Source organism: Mastomys coucha, unplaced genomic scaffold (genome assembly GCF_008632895.1).
Source record: "Mastomys coucha isolate ucsf_1 unplaced genomic scaffold, UCSF_Mcou_1 pScaffold15, whole genome shotgun sequence".
Classification (NCBI taxonomy): Eukaryota; Metazoa; Chordata; class Mammalia; order Rodentia; family Muridae; genus Mastomys; species Mastomys coucha.
This window is the reverse complement of record NW_022196897.1, coordinates 126585130-126607683: the sequence shown is the minus strand read 5'-3', so window position 1 is coordinate 126607683 and position 22554 is coordinate 126585130. Positions and strand designations below refer to the sequence as shown.

General features: G+C 37.1%; 1 protein-coding gene and 2 long non-coding RNA genes across 14 annotated transcripts in view; 1 reads left to right on the top strand and 2 right to left on the bottom strand.

Annotated features, from left to right (window-relative positions):
• Positions 1-17189, top strand: part of LOC116091036 — a 19927-nt gene extending 2738 nt beyond the window's left edge. The window contains exons 2-3 of the long non-coding RNA XR_004118908.1: positions 16576-16821; positions 17045-17189. This is a non-coding gene — a long non-coding RNA (uncharacterized LOC116091036). The remainder of the gene's footprint in view (positions 1-16575; positions 16822-17044) is intronic.
• Macrod2 (mono-ADP ribosylhydrolase 2) overlaps positions 1-22554 on the bottom strand; it is a 1944357-nt gene that overhangs the window by 1042438 nt on the left and 879365 nt on the right. The gene's annotated exons all lie outside the window — the stretch shown is intronic.
• LOC116091031 overlaps positions 1-22554 on the bottom strand; it is a 108317-nt gene that overhangs the window by 2735 nt on the left and 83028 nt on the right. The window lies entirely within an intron of this gene.

The following is a 22554-nucleotide window of genomic DNA, read 5'->3' as shown; positions in this document are numbered from 1 at the left end:
AATCTCCTTGAGCTCCCTGCACTTTCCTTCACCTCCTTCCATTTCTATATCTGCCCAATATAAGTCACTGTGCAAATGAAGTCATTAGGGTTGCCAGGTGTTCAATTTTGAGCCATTCAGTCTGGTATTTGAGCTTTCTGCCTGGGAAACAAATAGAGAAAATACCAGTGATTTTTAATTAAGTTTTGTGATTATCATGTGAACATGAGCTTGTGGGAGAACATTCTCAATGGCTTCCATGGTACCCTCAGTCCTTCCCATTTAGATGCCTGCCTCTCTGCAGGCCTGGCTGGCTGTATCTAATCTAGCAAGCTGATGAGCTTGGCTCTCAGCTCTTATTGGCATGTTCCACTTGCTGGTCAGAGCTTCACAAAATCATGCTAGGCCGTTTTCTCTTATTGATACCTCCCAAGCTCCTTCTGTAATTGGCAGAGTTCTCTGGGTATATTTTTAAATGCTTATGGTAAAATAAAGACATAAATAAATAAATACTCAAGTGCACATTTGAATGGGAGCAAATGAGCCACTGATTAAGAGTCCAATGGATTCACTCTGTCTCTTAGTCTCACAGTGGCCATTGAATAGGTGAAGTCTCAACAAAATTACATCATTTACAAACACACCAAATTATTCTCAATCAAAATTCCATGTGCATCTCGATTAAATCTGGCTTCATTCAACAACATAATGCTAGTGTAAATATTTTAATCCTCGTGGGACTCTGTATTAACTGAATAGTTCAGAATCCTGACTACATTTTGAGTGACTAGAATTTCAGCAATTTCTGGACTTTCCCAAGTGATGAAACAAAAGGGGGTTTTGGAAGAATGTCTGAAAAGGGAAAGAGGTTGTCTCCTTAAAGAAATTTCTTCAATGTTTACAAGGGTATGTGGACTTATTTGGCCCTGGGTGGTCAAGAGCATTCTATAAGTGAATGTCCACTCAGAGAAGCATCTGTTCTCTGAGCACCAATGAACGTCTTTGAAGGACTGATTAGAACATAATTGGGTAATGAGATTTTATGGCCTAAATAATTTTTACTTCATGTGAGTAGTTTATTTGTCCTTTTCTGGTGAGATGTAATTCCTCGTATGAGCAACATGTACATAGGAACATAGTTACATTCAAAAAACAATAACAAACCCTTTACAGTAGATGACTGCTCCAAAAGAATATCCTTAGGACTCCCAACCCTCTCCTGTTGTATTTATCTCCTCTCTCCCTCCCCTCCCCTTCTCTCCCCTCCCCTTACCCCCCTCTCTCTCCTGCCCCCTCCCCTCTCTCTCTCTTTTTCTTTATGACAGGGTCTCAGAATGTAGTTAAGCCTAAGCTAGTCTTGAATTCACTCTCCTCCTGCTAAAGCTCCCTGGTGCAGAAACCACAAGACCAGCTGTTTTTTCTGGTTCAGGAAGTAGTTCTTGTGTAAATCTAGAACCCAAACATAGTTTTGCTTAGGAGACACAAATAGTAAATAACGGTCAGAGATGTGGCTATATATATCATTCAGAGCTCCACTTCACCCACTGCAGACAAAATCATGGAGCTGCAAGCGCTTACAGCGAGGCCAGGAGACTCCAATCTCCAGGCATTTGTAATATTAGTAATTACAAATTATAATATTAATAGCACTTTGGAATATTAGGTTTACCAAATTCTGGGGTCTGAGCACCAGGCCTGTATAATCTGACCATACATCCAAAATGCCAGCCATCAGGAAATTATAGGCAGGAGGAGGGTTAAGTTCAAAGCCTTCCTCAGGTACACAGAGTACTAAGCTAGCCTAGGTTATATGAGCCTCTGTATCAAAAAGAAGAGAGAGAGAGAAAGAGGAAAAAAAGGAAAGGTAGAGAAGAAATGACAGGAATGATAGCACAGCATAGATGAGCTGTCTGCTCGTGGGAGGTGCTAGTCTGACGCAAGGTAGGGAAGAGGCATATGGAAATTAGAGCTGGCTTTGTGCTGTATTCTCTCTCTCTCTCTCTTTCTCTCTCTCTCTTTCCCTCTCTCTCTCCCTCTTTCTCTCTCTCCCTCTCTCTCTCTCTCTCTCTCTCTCTCTCTCTCTCTCTCTGTTGTAGTGTGGGTGTTTTTCTGGTTTTTCTTGAAGCAGCAGCAGCGTCGACCTGTAAATCTACTAAAGGAGATGCTATCCCACCAGCTAAGGTCCTTGATCAATGTTATCTCTTCTGAAGTAAACATGTGGGGACCACCCTAGTCTCTCATTGATAATATTGACAGTAATGCCAATTCATCCACAGAGTTGACAACCATTTTTCTCTGTGCTTTCATTGCTACTCATGTGCAGCTGACCTCATGTGAAGAGCCCAAGCCTTCCATTGGAGACAACATTCTATTGTAGAGATGATTCATTTTCCATTCAAACAGCCCACTGACCACAAAACGGAGCCCAGGGAAAAATACAGTTTGCAGCTATGTTTTCATCTATCCACTAAAGTACTTTAAATGTTTTCTAGTACTTAAGAATCAAAATACAAAAATTCCAGATTTATACTCTTTCTTGATAAAAACAACCTATCTGGCAACATTAGGCATGCCTGCCAACAACTTGTTACAGTATCCAGAACATAAGCCTTATGTAGCATCCTGAACTATCTTCTGCTATGGTAGAAGAAACGTCAGTGTCCAAAAGACCTGTGAGATTTCATTCAGAAGGTAACAGGTAAAATATGGAGATATAGAGTCATTTCAGTGAGAGTCTAGAAACATCCTTGGCAATGGGTAATTACTATTATTTCCTAGGGTCTTTAAAGAAATCTTTTGTCATAGATTCCATAGCTACTCCCCAACGCAAGGGGAGGAGGGCATATTTGCCCAACAAACAGTGGCCCCAGTGGTTACAGGGGTCCTCAGTTTACATTTCTATTATTTAATTGGTCCAGCATGGAGACTGGGTGATATCTACTTATCACAATATATGGTTTGAAAAGCCATTGTCAGAAAAAAATGAAATGTGAGACACCCATTTGTCAGGCTGTATCTGTGTGACACTGGTAAAAGCCTATATACATTGTTTTCTATATTAATGGCCAGAATAAGAGTGAGGCCAAGATGAGTTAAAGAGGGACAAAAGAGACATATCCTATATTCACTCATTTGTGCTACCTATCTGGACCTAATGTCAGCTAGTATAGATCTCTAAAATTGCCTATCCTTCTGCTATGTCCAACAATATTCACATACATGCACTCATACAAAACAAACAGCTGTTACCTGTGTGCTTTCATGAAGTGGAAATTTTTGGTTTCTTTGGAGAATCAATTGTGTATATAATTTTGTTTTCTGGAAAACTGACTTATAAGAGGATGTTTTGATGAAATCAGACAGTATTTTTGTGGAAGCTAGTTGGGAAAAGAGAAAGTGATGTTTCACTAGAGTAGATGCTTGAGAGAACATATGATGTTTGGAAAGGGTATAAATATAACCCAACTGAAACTGGAAAACACTCGGGCATTGGTTCACCTCGCCACTCTTTACTGGTCTTCTTTGGGCTTTGTTGACACTGGTCTTCACTGACAACTCTGTGGCATTGGCATGCCTTACCATCTTTGTGGCTCATTTGTCATGATTTTATAGAAAGACATACACCAAAGAACTTCTAGTGGTGTTCTGGCGGCTTCTTGCCAATTCTGCAGACTTGGGCCTGATTGGCAAAGCCTGTTTCTCCTGGATCAAGCTGCTGTTACTGATTCATGAATGGTGTTTGCAAGTGCCACCACTGCTGATTCATGTGAATTTAACTGCAGATATCCTGACAACAAAGATTGGATACACCCTCAGAGAATATTTCTAAAAAGGCCCACATCCCCTTTTTCCCTATTAACCTTTCCTTTCCACTACCTCTCTAGTGGGTGGTAGGTTACATGGGAGGATAAAGCATTTAAGAACTCTTACTAATGTAGGTCTTAAAAAAAAATCTAAGCCTATGCTTTCATGTTAGTTTTTATAGTATGTGAGATGCACAAAGTTCTCCAGTCTAGACACAGATGGAACTACAAATAGGCCATGTGCTGATATCCAGACCTGATGGTTTACCATATTCAAGGCAATCTTCACCACAGCCCAGCTCCAAGGAAAGGAGAAACACATTATTTTTTTAATCTGCACAAGTCTTACTTTAGTCATGCTATTCTAAAGTCAAGTACATCCAATCGAAGGTGCAAAAAATATTGTCCAAATGTTAATTCCCACTGACAAATACCAACATTACTTTTTACAACATGGTGCTTGACACAAAGATCTTAAACAATATTTTTTGAATTTTCTTCCTGAAATAAAAGCTATTTAGAGAAAAATTACTTGTTTCTTTCTCAAATACAAATTGTATATAATTATGTGTGTGAAAAATCAAGTATATATATGCATACATATTTACATATATGATACATACACACACACACACACACGTATATCACTTTGAATGCCAGTTTTTCTATTTGGTTAATAAAAGAATAGTCCCTTCAAAGCTTTACACATGCACACACACACACACAACTTTTTCATCAAGTAAAATACTTCGGTGAGCATTTAATAAAAATTGCAAAATACACTTATCAAATTCACTAAGGCAGACCAATATGGACAGCTTTCAATTGTGTAAATAATTTTCTTGCCATGAAAAATATACCATATCATATATTCATAGGTAGGAAGATCTGAGTTTCTAAAAACAATTCCCATCCCACTCTAATGCAAAACTAGTCAATTTTTTTCTTTAAAAAATGTTTCCATGAATAATAATTTAAAACTACCTGAAGCCTTAAAGGAAGTAAGGGCTCTATAAATTCTATGAGGTAAGGAAGTCAGTCCCTTAGATAGTAGAGACAGTTGTCAACAAAAGGACAGCTGTTTAGAAACTGTTAAAAACTAGTTCCAAGTTCTGCTCTAGTTCGAATGACAAAGAGTAATATAGAAAATATTTTTGGTGTCAACCATATTTTCTGGAAACCATAAGATGAAGACAAAGTTATGAAGAAGTAAACTTTGTATCACTTACTCACAATTTGGATTTTTGAATGTTAAAAACATAATACAGTCATGCAAAGCAGTACAGACATCACAAAAAATGCCCAATTTTATATTAACAAATGTTTTCAATCATGGAGCTAACACATTTGTTACCACCACATGAAAATCTATAGATCATTTAAAAACTATAGGAGTATGATTAAGTAAACCAAAATCATGTGGGCTTACAGATGGCTCTTAGAATATGATATTATTTCCTCATTATTCTTTTTTCTTGAGATTGTAAATGTCCACTTAGAATTTAGAAGTATTTGGATGAAATTCCAAAAGTCTCCAGTTTCTTCAGGACATTTACTTTTATGTTTACCTTCCAACAGTGTGACCTTTGCAGCAGGGAGGAGTGTTGGCACGCTTGTCTCTGCCATTTTACTGGGTTCTTTCTATTATCTACCACCCTTCCAGCCCTTATTCCACCCCATTCCCTCCAATCCCCCAAACACTAGGGAAGAGAGAAAGATGGTTAGCAGGGAAAGGGAGCCTAGACCTATTTAGGCAATTTGCTGCTGGTTAAGGGTGTCAAGTTCCTTGGGGTAGGTAGTTTGATCCTCCTAGTCAGGGTTTAAATTCTTCTTCTTATGACCACTTAACAAACCACAGCAGCATGGGGAGCAGCAGCCTCCAGAGGAACTCTTAGGGCTCTCCCATTTATACCTTCTCCAAAGTCCTAAACATAAACTATCTGCTGCTGGTAAAATATCACTCCTCTCCTCGAGTATGAAACAGTCAGTGTTAATGGCTATGGGCAATCTGAAGCAGCCCCATATCCCACACTTTGGGACTAAAACAAAAACATTCACATAGCATAACTGGGATTTTTAAGAATCCAAAATTCTCACGACAAAGAGGTCCTAGGATGAAAATACACACAAAGGAACTGAACCATGGCTGGAGGGATATCAATAAACGTCATGCAAACTTCTGATAAAAGGCACCAGAAAACCCAAGCATAGAGGAAGAACGTGCGATCACAATGTTAGGGAGGATGAGGCAGAAGAATCAACAATGACACATTGCCATTTGTAAAAGAGGAGGATAAATTGAAGCTTATTAGTGACTAGAGAGAATCAGGTGGTCTTGTTTTATTTTAGAAGATATTCCCAAGTGGAGCTGGACAGAATTAGCAGGAGTTTAAGAGCATTAACAGCTCATACAGTTCCCAATAACCACGTGGTGGTTTACAACCAATAAACAGGCTTTGATGCTACTTCTGGCTTTGTTTGGCTCCTGTATGCCTATATAACTTGTACACAAGCACATAAAAGAAACATGCACATAAAATAAATAAATATTTAGAAATAGGATACTACCAATGTTCTGCAGGAATACTTTCAAATTCTGATTGAATGTCATGAATAAGGCTGTTACATGAATACATTTTAAAGGCTAAACTCTGTATATGATTGTTCTTCAAAGAAATTGTTCTGAACAAATTTTGATAAAATAAGGCCTTCCCATAAGACCATACTCTATCATCAATAAAAAAATAAATATTTTTAAAAGTGCTATTGCAGAAAACACCAAAAATAAAAACTCCTAGAAATGGGGCTTTTACATGGTTAGATTCTAAATGCTTTAGACTGTGAGTTGATATTTAATGTTCAGTTGTCTGTATTAGTAGGAACCCTGCAATTATAGGTTGATTAGCTAAAATATTTGTCATGTTTGTGTAATACAGAGATAAAGCCAATGCAGCATATAGCAAGGTATATTTAATAATGGTCTCAGAATTGCTAAGGATCCTCATACCTAGTATAATTCTTCAACGATAAACAGACTGTCACAGAAATATTATCGGAATAATTTAGACTGGATTACATAATGCACATTATTCACAGAAACATTCATCTGGGTGTTCTGTAGCTGGTTTGTGGGAATTTATAGATAAATAGATATTTAGATTCACACGTGTATACTTTTAAATTAGCAGGATTCACTTTTTGTGTAGTTTTCAATTATTTAGAAATTGAAAAAAAGTAAGAGTTCGTATAACACTTTCCCCCAACATAACTAGTGTTAATGCTCAGCACTGCTGTGCCATGTGTCTTATAATGAACACTACCCAGAGCTGAGGGACAGCTCAGTCAGTAAAAGGTTTACCTTATAGGCATGAGGACCTAAATTCAAACCCCAGAATACATCTGAAAATTCTGGACGTGGTGGCCCACGCTTGCAAGCCCTGTTCTGCAGATGTGGAGACACAAGGATTGCTGAGGCTTAGTGGACAGCAACACTAGCCTATCTGGTGACCTCCAGGTCAACCAGAGATTATACCTTAAATGAAGTGGAAGATATTCCTGAACATGACACCCAGGGCTGTATTCTGGGTTCCACATACATGTGAATGCATGTATGTACACATATGAAGCTTCCTACACAACCATAATACCTACACTAGCATAACACATGCACATACACATTTTGAAAAGAACCGATATTGACACATTATTACTAATTAAACTCCACAACACTAAGGTCACTGTTTGCATTATACAGTTTATCTAATGCATTGTCACCTAGAGTCACAATACCATAGAAAGTAGATCACTGACTGAAAATGCACTCATGCTCTGTCTTCCATTACCTCCTCCTTCTTTTGTTTCTAGTCTTTATTCTGTGTCTATTAGCTTTCCTTCTCTGAAAGGACATTTAATTAGAAATGTACAGCATATAGCTATTTCAAACTGGCCTTTTCACTTCGTAAAATGATGCATATCTAATTACTATAGTATTATCTAAGACAAGAAACCTTTATGATTATATCGATCATACAGATAAGACCACATAGGTAAAGATCAAAACTTAAAAGTCTACTATTTGTTCTAATCTTCATTAATCTTCCTGAGGCATTGCTTTTGCTTTCAAACTTTTCTCTGTTCTAGAGCCCCAGGCAATGTGTCCAGGCTTCTATGACAAATGTATTCTAGATGAAATATGTAAAGGACTCATTAGAAATGAAGACGTTCTAAAAAGATACCAATTGGCTCTCAATCTGACCATCAGACTATTGAAATAATAGACCCCAACGAAATTGGGACTTTCTCTCAAGAATTTCAGACAAGGAGAAGGAAATGCACCAGACAGGGTGAGAACTTCTCTCACAGAATGAGGATTTACACAATTTTAACAACTTGTCAGTCCACCTTACAGGATGAGACCAGAGCCCAGAGAAAGACAGGTCAGTGGTGGGTGGTTTAACACTGTGTTCCATGCATAGCTGAGAATATTCTTGGCTGTTTAAAACTTAATCTCGCTTTAGGACCCTGAAGACAGACGTAGGGGTTCACTGGATCTTTTTATCCACTTGTCAGTATGACCACATTGAAAAAAATCATCTTTTAGTCATTTGTTTGTTTTTGCTTTCCACTTTTTATTGGGCTCTTTTAAGTGACAAACCTATAACAGGAGGCCAGACTTCTTTTGGAGCACATGATATAATCTCCCAAGATTTACAAGTTTTGCCATGCACCTCCAAAAACATCCTTTTGGGTGATGATTTGGAAACTTGAGAGAAGAGGACACCAGAATTATTAATTCTAGACCCTATGAAATGTAAGTATCCAAATGAGATTCATGGGCAATGCCAGACAAATTACAGCCAACAGGTCAGTCCAGGCTGTACTCTGCTTCTGAATGCCCCGGGACAAAGTCTTCACTGGTGACCATTTGTAATCACTTTGATGACAATGACATGAACTTGGAATGACAATAAAATACAATGATACTTGTTCAAAAGTAATCCCATCCTCCTTATTAGTAGAACAGGCTCTCTTTTTTTTTTTTTTTTTTTTAGATACTTTCAGATGCTGTTATTATATCTGACTTTCATCAGTGGAAGTTTTTGAAAAAAAAAAAAGTTCTTTTCTCAGTATCTCCTAAGTAAATACATAGTAACTTTCACTTTCCTTGTTTGATCATAAAACTTAAAACCTTCATTCTCTTGTTAGTAGCATAGTAGATATGATCCTGATAAGACATTTTGTTACTGTTATTTATATGCTAAAGCATTCTGGGTAAGATATCAAACCATACATCAGTTTCTAAAGTATAACATGTTACAATTATTGAACTATATGTTTACATATATGTGTCAGTAGAATGTTGATTAATTTGGATATGAGACTACCATTCAGTGGGCAAGTGACTACTCTGTAAATTTCAGAATCAGAATTTAAGCCATCAACATCGACATAAAAACGTGAACTCTGCTCATTGTCATAAGTCTGTAAGCCCAGCACTGGTAGGCAGTCATAGGATGGCTCCAAGGTTCAATTGACAAAAATCTTAGCTTAATTGTTGTAGTCAATATTCACTGAGGGACCCAGCCTCACAGGTTTAAGAACAACATTGAGGAAATCACCTGGCGTTGACAAATGCATGAGCATGCACACATATGTAATCTTCTACTTACATATGCTACTGACAATACAATCTAAGAGGTTATTATCTAATTATAAAAGAAATAAATTCATTTAAATTGATTGTACATACACACTCAAATTACTATTTTGAATAACAGTTTTAAAAGTTAATGTATTTTTATAAAACTTGGACACAATAATCAGTTTTTAAATGCCAGTGACTTTGATTCAGTAAATACATTCAATATTCTGAACAGTTAAAGACTGACTTTAACAAATATCCAAGATGTAACCTTTAAAAAATAAATAAAACAAAACTGAGTCTCATTATCTATGTGACATAATTTCATCAAGCTTCTCTCTTTGTTAAATAACTTTTATTTAGCAGCATAAATTGGATATTTTTATTTTTCTGAATTGTTTATCTTCCCAACAAAATTAAATGAACATAATAAAATTCCATTTATCTTGAAAAAAAAACCTTCATTCTCTGGTCTTTTTGTAAATCATTTGTCTACACTGTCCTGTCACATCTCAATGGTCTTTATTTTTTATTCTTCCTTACTTCTTTTTTTTCTTTTCCTATACCCTTATCTAAGTACATGACTGTGTTCTAGAAGCCATGCAGTGATGTAAGGAATTAAGAGAAGGGAAGAGTTGGGAATGTCTATTCATGAGAATTACTAGAGGAAAGACACTTATATTCAAGAAAGACTGTAAGCAGAGACCGTGAGTGTAGCCTCTGATGCAATGTGGTTATTTTCCTCATGCCTACTACAATACTGCATATATACCAAGGAAATATCCAATAAAAATTTTATATTAATACTCAGGAAATAAACTGCCCTTGTTCTTAAGAAAGAAGCTTATAAACTTTGTATTTTGCAGACATAAAGACTTCACCTTGGAAGGTTTTTACAAAAAGATCCACACCTTGGACAAGACAGAAAATTTAATATACTCAGAGATGAATGATGAAAGGGCTGAGTCGGCATTTGTTTCTGCCAAATAGAAGACGGTTCCAAAGAGCTACTGCTTTCTACAGTGTGTGCTTAGAGCTCTTTATGTCTGGTTTATGCTTTTGGCTTTCTTCAGGCCAGCACAGGCTTGTTCAAGGGCACCCAAGGCCACATACACACACAGACATCTTGCTCCTAACACATGTTTTCTTAGAAGCATTTTGTGGAACTTATACTTCTTATCAAAATGTTATCAATAAGACAGAGGGACTCATGTGTTCCATGAATATCAGTCTCTGGTTTTATGTGAAGACATGAAGACATGTAAAAGTGAACAATTACGTTAGGTGTCCTTAGCCTTAGCCAACTATATTTCCTACATTAAGGGATAAATTCAATGTTAAAGACATTTGTAATTAGTGTGTATGACTGTGACTTGGCAAGGAAATTAAACTCACATGCTCTTCACTGGGTAAGAAAGTATGTGAGATTGGCAGTATCCAGAAAATGACAGCAACTAAGAAAAGTGACAAGAAACATAAACATGTTGGACTTCTGTCTGACACATCTCAATACTCATAGTACAGTGCTCAACATTAGAAATGTTAGTAGTAAAAATGTACAAACTTTAAAATGTAATTTAAATTTTCAACTAGATAAGTTTCTCATATAGGGACAGTTATATCACTCTTAAATATTGAATTTGTAATTTAAATTTTGGCTCTAGTTTCTCTCTCAGGAAAAATAAATCAAATTTTGAATGAAAAAAAGAAAACACTTGAAAGAAAAAGAACTGGTAATAAAAGTTTAAGCACTAAATATGAAAAAAGGCTTGCATAGTTAAATAATCATACATTTAAATAAGTTGATAGCATTAACATCCTTGAAATTGTTATAAATTAAAGTTGCACTAAGACTTTGTGTGACACCTTTGAGACTATGACTTTAAAACAGATAGAAGTTGGTTTTTTTTCTGAAAATGAAGAACTTAAGATTCTTCATATTGAATATTGCACTTCTACATCACAGAACTCATCAGTGATGTAGACTATATAAACTCTGATTTATACAATCTGGTCTTATGACAAATAGGTCTGTGGTTGCATGTACTGAGATAGCTTCAATCTATAATTATTGAAATTTTTCCATGACATAACTTTTAAAAGAAATATGGAGTTCAAGAATCAATAGTGTGTATGTGTGTATGTAGAAATATACACTGATATATGTTATAAAAACATATATGTATATATAAATATATATGCCCACACACTTAAGTAACTGAAGAGCCATCTGCTTAGAATTCAATCATTGTTTTGTCAAGACAGTAAGAGGAGACATGTACAAACTATTGCCTTAATGCAGAGGTCTGCTGCTGACTTTAAGGCATCATTTGAGCCCATTATTAACCCTGAGCCTTGCTGATCATTTATTCTGGCTTCAAGTTATTAAAAGGATCTACATATAAAGTGTCCATGTTTGCTTTTACTCACTGTGTATAATACATTTCACATGAGAAAAATGTTGGCAAACATTTTTAGACTATAAAATTCTTGATAGCTGACAAATGCTAGTGTGTGGCAATTTTCTTCTCATCCTTATAAAAGCAGAGCTTTAAAGACAGTATTTTAATTTCCTGAGTGTTCTCACCACGCCGCAGATTTGAAATGGAAAAGGAAATGCCACTTGTCCTTGTATTTTAATCTTAAGCTTGGTTATATTGATGCCCTTATGAAGGGAACTACAAAAGATTCTCTCCTAAAGGCATATCAGAGACTCAGGGGAAAGAGAAGCACAATTTAAGGTGATCATTATAACATCATGCATCATTAAAAAGTATTTGCTGGTCACATGAATGTATGGCATTCAGATAGGACTACATAACTTCCAAACACCTGACAAATCTGATAAATATGTAATCTATATACCCTATGTGGTCCAGATCATGGGTGTGATCAAGAGTTTCAATGTTCTTTAGAGTCTGGGGTAGATTCCCGAGGAATGTAACTATATGAGTTGTCTATTTAGGACCTGCTTTAATTTACTGTCATCCCTTTTTCACAGAGCACTCACTATCTCTAGTCCATCTACTCAGGTCCACCTATGGGAGGAAGTCCAATCTGCTTAGCTTGGTGCTATAGGAAGAGGCTGGGGACAGCAATTAACACATTTTCAGGAGCGTCATTGGGGGAGTGTGGGATTTACATCTACAGAAATGAAGGGACACCCAAGGAGCAGCACTGGAGCCTCAAGGGAGTCACTGGAACTTATAAAAAATTAAAGGTGCTTTTATCTAGAGGTGTTCTGAGTAGCAGTAGCAGTAGTCTAGCTCAATACTTCTGTTTTTGCATGTTCAATGTTTTTGCTTCAATATCCACCATTGTGAAAGAAAGCTATAGGAGGGAGGGAGAGATGGAGGAATGCTGAGATAGCTTACTGTGTAGATCCATGCACGAGTCTCCAGGACTCTTGTTGACCTAAGTCATGCACCATCTCTGAGCCAATGACAATTGCCAAAAAGGTCTATTGGCCAGGCTCAGGCAACATTAAAGAGAAGAGGACTCTAGTCTCACAATGATGTGAATGTATACTCTGCAGCCTCAAGTTGACCCATGCTAAATAGTTTATTAGTGTACACTCTATCCCTTTCATCTTTGATTAAAAAACCCTTCCCTCTTGGAAATGTTGTCTGGGCTCCCCCTTGGTCCCCCTGGCACATGTCAAACACACAAGCTATTTCTGTTCAGACTCTGCTCAGTCCTACAGGCACATGGCCCAGCGAGGGGTCATGGCCAAGGTGCACTCAAAACCCACCCAAGAGTTGCATTCAAACTGCGATTGTGAAGCTAAGACTGGGACAGCTGAGCTCCTGACAGCTCTGAAGTGGAACAATGACTGGCTGTCAGCAGCTGTGCAGACAACTGGCGACTGGGAAGTGGGGCAGGGGAAGCAGAGGCAAGGCAGGTGGTGGCTTTTATCTCCTCCACGCCTGGCGGACCCCATTACCAACTGACTCAATATGACAGAGCTAACTCCGCTTTCCTATTCAGAAGGGAAAAGAAAAATCAGCCGGGCAAAGAGACTTCAGCACAGAGTGGAACAAACAGTTTTACTTCTTCCTCCTAGCTCCAGATGCCAGTAGGACTACTGGGCTGTTGACACTGGGGCTGTGTGGCTTGCAGAACTACCAGGCTGTTGACACTGGGGCTGTGTGGCTTGCAGAACTACTGGGCTGTTGACACTAGGGCTGTGTGGCTTGCTTGCACACGCTATCGTTTTCATGCTTGGACTTTCAAATTATGTCAAAGGTGGTGGATTTTTTTTTCCTAGAAATTTAATGGAATGAGTTCTTTATGGTGGTTTGGGACCTAAATGTTCATTTACTTAGCATGGATAAATTAAAACGAACAGCCACCATGTAGACAGTTCTTCACTTCAGAGAAAGGGGGGAAATCTGGCTGATTTGAGGCTGGGTTTCAATGCACTTACCTTTCTATTACTATTACTAATTAAAGTTTTTTACTGTTTATGATGTTTGGTAATAGTTGGTTTTAGCCATTGTTTTAGCGCCCTTGCCAATTAAGAATGAATGATAGAATATTTTGAAGTGGAATCATATCATTAAAGATATGAGAGTTCAGTTGATAGGCAAGTAAGAAAAAGCCACTGCATTCTGACATAAATAATGGGAGGAACCAACAGCCTCATACCACAGGAATACCCAGGGTAGGATGTATGAAAGGCCTCTTTCTCTCTCCTCTCTGCTGCTACTTCATATGCTTTATGGTATTGTTCGTGTTCTTTGGGTCACGGTACAGAGCCAACAAGCACATAGGGTTCCAAGCTTTTTCACTCACAGTCAGAAGTAAGGACCATAATCTGGAAACGCCACAAAAGCCTTGTAAAACCTCCGACCAATAGTGAGACAAATACAATGTCCAACATATGGAAATTCCTTGTTAGCTTAACCACATTATTAGGGCTTCATCTGCAGCCCAGGATGAGCAGTTCCATACCCTCCTCACATCATAGGTGGAGATGAATTCCTGGGGATGTTAGTCAGAAGGAAGCATTTTTTATGAAGGAGTAAGTCATGGGAATGTTGATGGCAAGAATTACTGAAGACCAACAAGGTCTGCCTGATCCTGGGTGCCCCCAGCTGCACACTCCCTTAATGCTATGGTAAGAACTCAGCTATCAGAAAAGGCCAGAAGGACTTGGACTTCAAAAATGCTGTGTGATTCTTACCTGTGAGTCTCATACTTCTGAGTATGTGCTTTATACAGACTGTGTAATTGAGGCAGTTTTCATTAGAAATATAGAAAGCTAGTAATAAAGAAAATTATCAATAAAAAGGGAATAGATGACATTTACCAAGAGGCCACACTGAACTGTCTCCAGCCCCCTCCTTGTCTTTCTCTTTCTTTGTCCCTCTTCCTCGACCACAGGGAATCCCTTATAAGACATCACCGAATGGCACAGCAACTGACCCCAAATGACATGCTCTCTCAGATCAGAAACTGGTGTCACCTCAAAGGTGGCAGAAGAGTCAGCAGGTCTAGGGAGAAGCCCCACACACTGCTTTGTCAATTCTCAGGAGAGGATACAGGTGAAAGGGCCTGGCTTAGACGTTAATCCATTTTGGATATGTCTGCTGCACAGGGAAGTACCTGTCACTCACATCAAACAGCATTGCTTCTGTCTGGCTTTGTATTTGGCGCTTGTCATCCTCGGCACGCTATGAGGATGCCACTTGAAAATAAGTAGAGTGAAGCCACATCCTCTCTGAGGGAAACCCATCCACACCTGACTGTTTCTACCCATCATGCTGTGAGGCATGACCCTTTCTGAGTGTTCCTGATATGAGGAAAGTGCCCCACCACATCTACCAACACCCACTTCAGAATAGCAATACCGCCAGTTAGATCCCTGGTTAGGCTAGTATAGTTATTTTTCTACTTTTATTTACTTGTGTTGTTAAGCTAAAAACATTAACAAGAAAATAATAATAGAGTTGTATGCTAATTAATGAATATTTCATGAGCCACTAGGGCACAGTTTTAAAGAAATAATAAAATACAGGTTTTCAGGGCATAAGTCATTGATAAAGTATACACTTTAGCAAGTATGTGGCCCTGATTTCAATCCCTAAAGACAAAACCAAAAATGTGTAAATGAAATAAATGCTCTGTTCTCAAATCTTATATACATACAAGTAGACGTCATGATCATTGCGAAAGTTGCTTTTATCTGGTAGTGAAATAGCCTGTTCTCTACACCAGTTTTCAGCTCTTACGAGGAGTGAGGATCATCATTCACTTTTGTAGTAAAGGATAATATAAAAGTATTTCAATGTCTCTTTCCACTGTGTGCCTCTGCTGCAATAGAAAAGCTTAATGAAAGCTTTAAGGAAGATCTTGGAATGCTGTGTAACATCTAAATGGCATGTAACTTTCACTTTCAGCCACCTGGATTTTCTAAAATGAGGTTTCACTTTAAGGAGTAAAATACATATAATTAGAAACAAAAATACTAGCTTTAATCTCACAAGGAATTCCAGACTCTCACTTGATCTTTTTTTTTTTTTTTCTTGTTTTGAGTTTTGCTTTTGCCATCTAACATCAGGGCATGCCCTTCAACAGCATGGTGGATTGTTTTATGAGAATTCTTTTGTAGGGGAAGAGATTGTTTTAAATTTTATAAATATTTGACCTCTCTAGTCAAAGGATAGAGGCACTGACGGAGTTGTTTACTGTATATATTAGGTTACAACAAAAGGAACATAAGCTTGCCACTAGTATCCTAACTAGACATTCTATAACTAGAGAATGAATAAAAACATTTGTTTCTAGAACAAAATCAAGTTTGAAGTTGGGAGATACATTTTTAGACACAGTCTATACCTAAGCAGAAATCTTTTATTCAATGTAAGAAAAATGGGAAGCAAAAAAAAAGACCCTCTTTGCTCTAAATGTAGAATTCTCTTATGGGAAAAAAATAAAATGGGAAGGGTATACTTGATTATAATAAAATCCCAACAGGGAAATTTAATCTAGTGCTTCCATCTTGCAAAAGGACAAAAAGTACTCTCTATAAAATTCCTAGACAATAAAGAATAATTCCTATAATTGGAATATTCTCATCTGAGTCCAGAGTGACAGTTAGGAGGGTCCACATACCTGGGGTAATGACAGCTCTCCTTTCTGTCTCCTCAGTAGCATGAATGCTGATCAGTCGAGCCAGAAGGCAATTGAGGAGCTTTTACAGCCTCACAGCAACCTTCACAGTGTTTCATAAATATTATATAATGTCATGATGACAGTTTACACCAAGAATCCAGTATGTTCAAGACTTCTTTTGGGAAGAAGCATATTTTTAAACCTATCCTGGAAACCTACATGTCACGTAAGAGGCAACTGAGCTAATCTATCCCCAAAGCCAGTAGACAAGGATCAATACAGGTGGGTATGACTTCTAGCTTTTTCCTGAGCAAGGGATAATCTATCGTGCTTGGCTATAAACTCAGTACAGGCAACAAACACAGACTGAGCTAGGTAGAGTACATCTAACCTTATAAGTTGTCCCACCCACTTCTGTGAAACAACCAGTTATATGCAACTGCTGTATTTTCTGGTCAATTGGATGTGTATTCCTCACATTTCCAACTTCCCTTCTGCCAAATAGAAACAGAGCAAATTTGGCATGGTGCTATTTACTTGTAATCTCAGCACTTGAACAGCTGAAGCAGGAGGATTTTGACCTGGAGACCTGCTGCACTACACAATGAAGCATATGTCCTGACCCTGAGGCACCAACTCCCATCAAGAAAAAGAAAAACTATATCCAACTCTGTATAAGGTAAAGTTTATCAGCTTTGAAATTAAAAAAAAAAAAACAAGTATGATAAGCTACCATTTCAAGTGATGATGGGCAGGATTTGAGGATGTAGTAATGTAGAGACACAACATATGTTAAATATACACAAGATATGGATTCAATTCCACATCAAACAATCTGCTTTAATGCCCTAGGTTGATTTTTACTTTTTCTACTGTCTATAGTGAAGAAGCAGTCCCATTTCAGCAACAAAGAAACTTTAGCATTTAAGTTATTTCTGCCAACAAAACAGTTAACTGAATGCACACCCATCTTTTGCCTGAAAAATAATGTTTGCCAAGAACACACAGCAGTTAGAGAAGCCAAGATGGAGGATTAGTAAAAGTAGCATTTTTAACTTCCTGGCAGCTTAAAGTGGAAACAAGAAAGCAGATCCTCAGAGAGGTGGATGGCTAAGAAGCAGCATGAAGGCTCAGGATTAGACAGAGACTTGGAGAGTCATACAGCCTCTGGTTATTGCAACAGAACTGGAGAAATGGGCATTAGCAGAAAGGCCATGATAGCAAAGCAGAGGAAAGGAGTTGGAGGTGAGGGCAAGTAACGACATGGAGAAAAACTAGCACAAAAACAGATGCAGAAGAGAGGCGATCTCGGGTGGGCTGGCGTAGGAGCTGCATGGGATGCTGATCTTCATGAACACTCTCCATTTCTCAGCCACATGGCACTCTACCTTAGATTCATCCTGAGAAGCTTGACCTAGAGCTGACAGCTTGGAAAGCAACTCTCTACATCTTCCTCTTACATAAAATCCAATCCATTCCATTCATACATCACCCCATTATTCCAGCTAGCACCACATTTGTAATCCAGTGCGGCTCTAGTCAAATGCTATTAAGGCAAGTTATTTGGGTATCAGGTTCTGAGTGAAAGTCACTTTCCTTTGAAGAATAGAAGCTTGGTAGCCAGCCCATAGTGACAAGAGACAGTTAAGACATGTCTGACTATAATGACATGATGGTGCTAGGTCTCAGAAACCCATAATCCCTAGTGGCAGACATAGTGCAACCTCTTATTACCCTTCTACCCACTGTTCTTTACTTGACCTTTTCTCTTGTTCTTGGGTTTTGTCAGGACACCGAAAATCTACTGGCATAGTAGAGTTTAGTGCCAGTCCTGGCTGGAATTCCAATTAGGTAATGTAACTGGAGAAAACTCCAAGTAAGAGAAACTTGGTCTCTTTCTACTTGTACTATGGGGCATAGAAACAAAGCCATTCCATCCATCCAGTTCTGGTTACAACCTGCTCCTTCTAACCAGCTGTTAGACAATGGAGAAACATGAAATAGGTGAGTACACCCTAGCTTTTGCTCTTTCATAGGGAATAGACTCAAGAAAACATGGAATGAAATGCAGAACAGCAGAAGAAACAAGTGTCCACCCTTTCCTGTAAACCACCCTAGAAAACTTCATGGGAAGAGGAATGGGAGGGTAGGTCAGAGAAGACAGGTGGAGAAAGAAAACTGACTCTTAGGATGCTTTTTAAAAGGATATTTTATATGTAAACCTATTTTATAAGCTTGTGTGTGTGTGTGTGTGTGTGTGTGTGTGTCTGTGTGTGTGTGTTTGTGTGTGTGTGTGTGTGTGTGTGTATACATTGTGATGTGGAGAATGTTACTTAGATGTACAATACATCCTTAATACGATCCTGGATTCAATTTCATAATATACTACCTGCTTTAAGTCCCTTTTACTAAATTGCATCCCTGAGATTGATGTTTAATCTTCAGCAACATTATAACAGTAACTAAATGATATCATGGCCACTTAGTGAGTGTTGAGGAATATAACAAAAGAAGTTCTAAATGCAGAAAACAAGTTTAGAGTAACAACTAGTTAATTGGAGAACATTTCCACTAGAAGCATAAGAAAATGAGAATTAGAAAAGAATCAAACATCAGGAAAAGAGAAAAAATGGCAAATTATTTCATATATTTTATTGATAATCACCAGTGTAAATGGTATTAATATTCCAAATAATCCACGTAGACTGGATAGTTTGGTTAGAAACAAAATACAAACTCTTTGCTGCCTGCAAGAAACACACTTCATCAGCAAACATATATCCATAATACATGTAAAAGGAGAAGAAAAGGTATTCATGGCAAATGGGTCAGACAAGAAGGATTTGCTATTATGGTTATCAAGCAAAGAAGACCTTAAGCCAAACTTTAAAGCAGACAAAAAATGTCAGTACTAAGGGAGTAATATATCAAGAAAACATAATGATAGTAGATTCCTGTGCATCAGATATTGTTACACTCAATTTCAAATCACAAGTGCTACTGAAAATAAAAACAATACAATATTTCCAGGTGACTTCAATGCCCATTCTCATCAGTAAATAAGGGACCTAGACAAAAATCTAATAAATAAATCTGAGAGTTACACTATACTGCAGATCAAATCAACTTACCAGATATTTAGTCTTCTATCTAGTAACTACAGAATAAACTTCTTTGCACAGATTATTTAATTTGCTCTGAAATAGCTCCTATTATAGTCCAATAAGACAAATGTAAATAAATATAAAAAGTTGAAATAATTATTCATATCTTCATATACCATAAATAAAGACATTTTTATATTTCCATGTTTCATTTTTTATGCAGTCCTCAGGTTGCTATGCATGTCATAGGAGAGCTATGAATAAGGTCCACTTGGCCCTGTGAAGGTTCTGTGCCCCCGTGTAGGGGAATGCCAGGGCCAGTAAGCAGGAGGAGGTGGGATGGTGAGCAGGGGCAGGGGGAAGGAACAGGGGTTTGTTTTAGTTTTGGGTTTTTTAAATTTTATTTTATTTCATTTTATTTCTTTTTTTTTTTTTTTTTTTTTTTTGGAGGGGAACCTTGGAAAGAAGATATTGAAAATAAAGAAAACATCTCAGCAAAAAAAATATATATATACATGCATATTTTGTTACACTATGAATTCTTTGAGGAAAAAAGTTTAACTGTCTAAAATGCTTTGTATATATGCAAAGTAAATACTTGCTAAAATGTGTTTAAAAAAGCATAAGGTCCAACATATCTGTAGATGACAACATTATAATTTAAAAGTAGAATATTTATGATGTAAGCAAATCAGTGAAAGCAAAACTTGATTTATTAAAAAAAAATAACAAGATTGATAAATGTATGTCTGAATTAAGTAAAAGAAGAGAAGACACAGTTTAAACAAAATTAAAAATTAAAATATAAGGTAAATTATAATAGCTATCATTAAAATATAGATAGTCACTGGAAATATTTAAAAAACACATATTCTGGCAACCAGGCACTACTAGAAGAAATGGATACATTTCTAGACATGTATGACCTACCAAAATTGAAACACAAACATTAAAAAAAACATATAAACATCAATAAATTAGATTGATATAGTGATAAAATCTCCTAACAAAATTCTATAACAAAATGTATTGATTTCTGAATTTTTTTAGACTTTTAGGAAAAAATAAAACCAAGTTACATTTGATTATTTCATGAAATTAAAGAGGAAAGGAACAATTCCAATCTTATTCTGGGAAGTTAGTATTACCCCAATAGTAAAACAGGATAATGACACAAATCAAGTATGGTGGGTGACTCATATCAAAATGGCCCTTGTCACCTCAGATATTTGCATACTTAACACTAAGTATATGAACTATTTGGGAAGGATTAGAAGGTGTGGCTTTGTTGGAGGAAGTATGTTACTAGAAGTAGGCTTTGAGGCTTCAAATGCCTATGCCAGAACCTCTCTCTGTCTCTGTCTTCTGACTCTGTGTCTGTCTCTGTTTCTGTCTCTGTCTCTGTGTCTCTGTCTCTGTCTCTGTGTCTCTCTGTGTCTCTCTCTGTCTCTCTCTCTCTCTCTCTCTCTCTCTCTCTCTCTCTCTCTCTCTCTCTCTCTCTCTCTCTCTCTCTCCCTCCCTCCCTGCTGTCTGAGGACCAAGATGTAAGTCTCAACTACTTTTACAGTACCCTGCCTGCCTGCCATGATGATAATGGACTAACCCCTCAGAATCTGTAAGAAAGCCCCCAGTTAAATGCTTTCTTCTATAAGTACCCTTGTTAATGGTGTCACTTCATGGCAATAGAACACTAAGACACTAAATAAGAAAATAAAAAGCCAATATGCTTGATGAACATGTATGCAAAGTCCTCTCCAAATTACATACAAACAAAATTCAGCAATGTATCAAGAAGATATATCTATAATCAAGATGGTTCCATTCTAGGTGTGCAAGAATGTTTAAACACATGTGAATTATCTATGTGAATTAAAGGATCCAACTCACATGACCACTTAAACAAATGCCAAAAAGATAAAGACAGTGTTCAACAGTCCTTAATGATAAATGTTCTAAGGAAGCAATGGCAGAGATACCATACCTGCAGTCGGTGCAGTCTCTATGTGACAAAACCATAGCCAATGTTCTACTGAACCAAGAAAAAACCTACAAAATTCATTTACAATATATAAAGAAGGTAAAGTAGTCTCATATTGAATGAAGTATTTGATTTTTACCCAGGGAGTAAAGCAGCTAAAAACTAACAAACAAACAAACAAACAAAACAACAACAAAACCCATAAAACAAAAACAACAACAACAAAAAACAAAAACAGAAAGATAGTTAATAAGGAAAGAAGAACTCAAATTATAGCTACTGACAGACAATTGGCTCTGTCCTTAAATAACCAAGAAAAAGTTTAGAGACAATATTTTCAACAAATAGCTATAAATTCCAGATGTAAATGTCAGTATGATATATATATATATATATATATATATATATATATATATATATATACATATATCAATGTGAACCAATTGAAAAAGCAAACAGTATAACAGTATTTTGATTTCATTCCAAATATATTCAGTCATACTAAACCAAAGAAAATGTGGTAGTTGGAATGAGAATGGCCCCCATGGGCTCATATATTTATATATTGCCTGCCTAGTTGGTGAACTTGAAGATTAGATTGGGAAAATTAAAAGAATTAGAATGTGTGGTCTTCTTTGAGTAGGTGTGACCTTGTTGGAGAAAGTGCATCACTGGGCATGGGCTTTGAGGCTTCAAAGCCAAAACTGTAAGCAAGCCCCCAATTAAATATTTACTTAATTCTATAAAAGTTGTGTTGGTCACAGCTTCTCTTCACAGCAATAAAACCCTAACTGACAAAGAAGCTAACTGACCTAAAAATGATTACTAATCAAATAATGAAGATAGAAATCGATGAAGACCTGAGCAGGTAGAAGGAGTTCCTATACTGATGAATCAGCCAAATTAATAGAGTGAAAATGTTAGTAGTAATTC